This window comes from Athene noctua, chromosome 2 (genome assembly GCF_965140245.1).
Source record: "Athene noctua chromosome 2, bAthNoc1.hap1.1, whole genome shotgun sequence".
NCBI classification, from domain to species: Eukaryota; Metazoa; Chordata; class Aves; order Strigiformes; family Strigidae; genus Athene; species Athene noctua.
In genome coordinates this window covers 101,387,825-101,393,991 of record NC_134038.1, presented here as the reverse complement: position 1 = coordinate 101,393,991, position 6,167 = coordinate 101,387,825, and positions in this window count along the sequence as shown.

The window sequence follows — 6,167 nt, the reverse complement described above, 5'->3', positions numbered from 1 at the left end:
CCAAGAAAGCCAACGGCATCCTGGCTTGTATTAGAAATAGCGTGACCAGCAGAAGTAGGGAGGTGATAGTCCCCCTGTACTCTGCACTGGTGAGGCCACACCTGGAGTATTGTGTCCAGTTTTGGGCACCTCAATACGAGAGAGATATTGAGGTGCTGAAGCGAGTGCAGAGGAGGGCAACGAAGCTAGTGAAGGGCCTGGAGAATAAATCCTGTGAGGAGCGATTGAAGGAGCTGGGACTGTTCAGTTTGAGGCAGAGAAGGCTGAGGGGAGACCTCACCACTCTGTACAGCTACCTGAAAGGACATTGTAGAGAGGTTGGTGCTGGTCTCTTCTCACAGGTGACTAGTGACAGAACAAGGGGGAACGGCTTTAAACTCCAACACAGGGGAAGTTCAGACTGGACATTAGGAAAAAATTTTTCTGAGAAAGAGTGGTCAGACAGTGGAATAGGCTGCCCAGGGAGGTGGTAGAGTCCCCATCCCTGGATGTGCTTAAGGGTCATTTAAATGAGATGTTGGGGGATATGGTGTCAGGGAGAACTTTGTATAGTAGGGCTGGTGGTTGGACTCATGATCCCAAGGGTCTTTTCCTACCAGAATGATTTTATGATTCTAAGGATGGGGAAAGAAAGGGGTTTTTTAGTGGGCCCAGTGTTAGGTCCTCCACAGTTCACATTTCAGAAAAAAAGCACCATGGTACTTTGCCAAGATGACCAATATTTCTGAAGGAGTTGAAACTGTTTTAATGAAATGAGCTTAAAAGCATGTGTATATTCAGAACTGACACTGGCTCTTGATATTAAAACCCTATCTCCCTCCCCCCCCCCCCCCCTTCTGACCCGCTATTAAATACAATAATACAATTAACTCCCGTTTTCCTTCCAATGCTTTATGCTTTCTTGGCAAAGACCAGGCTGCAAAGCCTATCAGAAAGCAGAGAATGGAGGAAGGAAGGATGAAACACAGCAGGGGAGCTGTGCACAAAGCTGATGATTTGAACACAATTTAGCTTACAGTTAACTAACAGCAGGACTTTCGTAATGTCCTTTATCACATATGAAGCCATTTCCTCATTACTCATTATCACTACACAAAACAAGACAAGGAAATATGTTTCTGCACAAAATGGAAAACCATTAGCATAGAATCACAAATCAGCAAAAGTTCAATAAATTTTAGAAAATAAGCCAATTCTTGCTTCTATTCACTGAAGAAATAATACTACATCCCACTGAAACCCTGAACATCCCGTGCAAAACTTCCACTGGACTCAACAGAGCTCCTCTCGAAGGAAACCAAGGAACCCCATCCAGCTGCAACCTCCAGTTCTCACTCTTGTGTCACACACAGCACACATTTATAGTCTCTGTATGCCATGTTACATTTAAATATAGGGAAGTCATCTACAAAGAATAAGAGAAATAAGTGTAAAACACATTACAAATTTGGTCCTTCCTGGAATTCACTGCCAATGTGTTTCAGCCACAAAACATACCAGAAACTTAGCTTATTGACATTTTTTCAAGGCACAGACAGCAGAATAATTCTTAGTCAGAGTTATAGGGATCTTCCATAGCATCCATTTGTACTAACGCATGATGGAAAAACTGGTTTCACCATCACAGACAAGAAATCTGCCTCAGTAGATAAAGACAACTAACTCATTAAGTCAAGAGTCAAAAATATTTCAAACAGAACCACAGGTCAACATGACATTTCCTCTATCTGATCTTGGACTCTGCTTGTACATGACAAAGGAAAAACAAGCTGATAACATTTGTTGTGTATTACTATTGAAACAGAGTTTGTGTGCACCTGCAAGCGCAACAGGCAGATTGCAAACCATTACCCATCTTTGCCAACTGAAGCTATTTTCTTTTTTGATGAACAGAAGTCTGAAAAGAACTACCTCTATGGAGAATGGCAGAATCTCACCAAGTCAGAGGTATGTGGGAAAGAAAACATGCAAGGAATCAGACTTTCTGTATTTCTACAAAATAACACTTTGAGCTTCAGAGACAAAACCAAACCTCTGAATATTGATGTCAAAACAAAGAGGATTTACCTACATGTAAGTAACAACCTCACGGCAAAATCTAGCCATTAAGCTTCATCCCTTCTTCTAATCCCCTATACTATTCACTACTTCTGACTGTTTCGTCTCATTTGACCTGTTTAACCTCACTGTTTAAGCTTTCTACTCCCAGACCACTTCTGCTGCTCTCTCAGCTCACAGACAGGCTTCCATAAAAGCTATTCTCAGCCTGAAGGAATGTTAATTGTAGAAATCACACTGTAAAAATGAATGTCATAAAAAAAGAGCTGAGCAACAGGAATTCAACCACTAGGTCCAACACATTCAGCTCTGTTTCCATCACTGAAAAAATAAAGGCAAATCAAAACATGTGTTGTTTTCAGGTAGGAGAAAGGGAAAAATATAACACAACTGAAACAAGAAGTTGAACATGGCAAAAAAACTTTTGTGGAGATAAAGTGGCACAATGTAAGCACAGGAGGAAACCACAAACAGAAATCTTGGCACAGATTAAACTCCAAAAGACACAGATACGATTGTTTCAAAAAAATATAGCCCATCCAAACACGATGATTATTTTTCCTTACTGTGCTATAAGGCATTTGCCCCAGCACCTTCTAACATATGCACACTATGTAAAGACCCATTAGCAATAAGAAACTAAAACAAATCCACACCCAATACTTTTGTCCAGACACGACTCAATAATTAAAACGTGTCTCTATGTAAAAAAATAAAAAAGTACATTTTTATAGTATAGTTTTGGTAGCTTCGTTACTTCATTCAGTGGACCTTCATGAACTTCAGTTAAACATACATGTAAGTGGCCAAGAACACTCTTCTAGTCATACAATCATTGCATGAGTTGTGAAGACAGGCACTACCAGGAGAAGTCACCAAGTACTCAGAGACAAGGCAGCGATGCCAAGATGACTGCTGGAGTCAGCAAACAAGACACCGAGAGGGTCACCAAGGTTTCCACAGGAAAAAACAAGAAGAAGTTTCTACTGGGAGACCCAGTAGTTAGAGGCAAATCTTTTTTAAGCTCAGTGGAAAAGACCCACACATACGGCACCAGTAAATTACAGAAGCCATTACATCAACCTGCCACAGCTGCAATGTTGTGGCCTCTTTCACTGGGCTGAATCCCCCACTTCTGCCTTCACCTCCTCCCACCACAAAATCCTTTCATGAAACGCTGGATGAGTTCACAGCCTCACCACAGTCCAACTAGAAGTAATTTGCTCTCCAGCTTTTCTCCAGCTACAAATAGTACACTAGATTCTCAGACTGCCTCAATCTGAGGAAAAAAAAAAAAAAAAAGGAGCTCCCACTCTAGATGGTAAATCTCCTGCTGCAATCCACAAGCTGGAACAGATCATGAGGGTCAGATCTGCAGCTATGACCTGAATGCAAGGCTCTTAAAAAGACACTTGCAACATCAGCATCAGTGAAAAAGCAGAACGTGCCACTAAGCTTGGCCTGTCCTATAACTTTATAATGAATGATGCCTCAGACAGAAATTAATGTCTTGTCAGAAGAGGCACAGTTTCCCAACTTCTTTCTCTCAGAGAAGGCTTTATTTTAGTATTCTCTTTTAACTGCTTAATAGGAAACCAGTATATCTGCTATACTTCAGTTCTCTAGATTTCCCTTGGTTACAGCAGCACCTCCCTGCACAGGACACACTGCACACCTCATTCAGGACATGACATGTTATGTTGGTATTTTGGTGGGTTTTGACAGAGTTGAACTTTTTCATTTTCTTCCTCTGAAGTCTTAAAAGAAATACATCCATCATCTTTTCACCATAAATACAGACAAGCTCTACAGGCAATAGATTGACGCCCAGAAATATTACCCTGACCAAGTTTTGCTAATGTGATGCTCTATGGTCAGGACAATATCTCCTGCCTGAATCCATGTGGGGCTAATCAGTGCTAATTCCACAGACTAACTCCTCCTTCACTGACAATTCACCCTGACACTATTTTGATCCCAGTGCATAAGCAACTGTATAAACTTACACACACTCCCCACACGACCCCCCCCTCCCCAAAGTAATTTTGCCCTGCTACTGTTGCATCAATCACAGAGTGAGGGAATGCATGTGTATGTGTGTGCATGCACCGGAGGTTTAAATCCCCCACATCCCACTCCTAAGTCTTTTATTAGTACTTCAAAGTCAGAGTATCATCCAGGCTGTTTCTTTCATCACATCACTTGCAATCAGTTGCACCTGATAACAAGTTGTCATAGCTTCTCCTTTCAGAAAGATATTGCTTGTCTTATACCCCCTCCAAGACTGCCCAGCCTAACCTTGAAGGAGGAAGATAAAATAAATGGCATCTCTGTTAGGGTTTACCTTCAAACAGAAGATACAGAGAGGAAATGGCTGGGAACTGATGCACCAAGACCTGAAAACATTTAGTGAGGTATTTCAAACCTCTTCCCAGGTAGATTCATAAGAGATGATTTCAGACTTGAAAGCACTGTCTAGATTAAGCTACCTCCACTGAAAAACCAAAAAAAGTTTCTTCAATCAAATCAAGCCACTGTGGAAACCTCTTTTACATACCACTGCCTGCAATCTCACCAAGTCTCAGGCACAGTTCCCAAAGACTTCAATAAAACCTTTGTCTGGGATAAGGAGTGCCAGATTTGGCCCACTTTAATACATTAAGTCTGTGGTAGGTGAAAAACTGAAACACAGCAGTTGTGAAACTACACTCATAGCCAAGGAGATAAGAGAAAACAGCACTCGTCCTTCTTCCCCACAGCAGGAGCATACAGGAGGTGGACAGGAAAGTTAAAGAGGAGGAGGGAGCAGGAGTTTTAGGCTAAAGAGTATTTAATATCCTCCCAGCGTGGGCTGGAAAGGATTGCAGTATGCTTGCTAGAGAAGTTGGCTGGAGTGGAAGGCTGAGAAAGCGTTTAAGGATGCGTGTATGTGTGCGTGAGTGTATTAAGGGCCAGGCCTATGCAAGTTCACAAAGTTTAGTCAATTCTCCTGCCAACTCTTCCACGCTTGAGGCAAATACAGATAACCTTGGCTTAACCCAACTCCAAGTAAACCTTCTTTTCTCACCCCCGCCCTCAATTAGCAAGCTTCAATCCAAAGTGCCTAAAAATAAACTATGAAATCACTGCAGTTACAGCTCCAGTAATGCATTTTTTCATAAACTTCTCTATATCACTGAAGTGCTCTAATTCTCATTTGTTACAGACCCAAGTTGTTAAAAAGCAAATAAATGTATGGGAGGTGTGATGTGGCTTAACTTGAAGCAGATCTTTACTCTTGCATCAGTGTTTCTACCCTCACAGTAAGCAAGGTACTCCTGACTGCATTACTGTTACCTGTTGCTGCTCTTAAGATAAGCAATGCAAAAATAGCTAGTTGAATTACCTTTCAAATAAGATAGGCTTCTTGTACTGCAAAATGAAGGACCAATAGTCTTACTTCAGTTTTGGGATCTTTTTTCTCTCCTGTACCTCAGCTGTCAACATTCATCATCATGGCATCAAGACCACCCATATTCATCTTCGTACCCCAACCATCTGCCTCTCTGCACCGAGATAAAAATCTAGACAGAGCCTTTATTATTATTTTATCCATAACTTGTCTAAACCTTCACCTGCAAAACACTGACTCACTCTGTCCTTAAGCACCTGAAGAATGTAAAGGAAGATAAATGAATTCACGGGGCATGGAAGCTAAACAGGCAATAGCATAAACTTGCAAGTCAAACAATAAGAGTCAGAGCAACAACAGAATAAGTTATTTAAGCAGATGAAAATTCAGGTCCTAAAAATACAAGTCAGAGAAAGCTTGGCTGATCTATTGCTTTTTACCATATTTCTAGTTTATCATCAGATGATAGCAATATTTACCTTTATTAATGCCTCATCAACCCCAAATTAATAGCTTTAAATTCTGAATAACCACCTACTTGAAAATGTTAATACCCCTCCCTGGCCTGCAGTAAGAGGAAGAAGGAAAAAAAAAAAAACAAACAACCCCACAATTTTAGGCAAGAATTCCCGAAGAAAAGATATTGGCAAATAGACAACTCTTCCACCTGAGGTCTTAGTAGGGAAGAAAGCTGATGTAAGCTACGATGTTGCAAAAC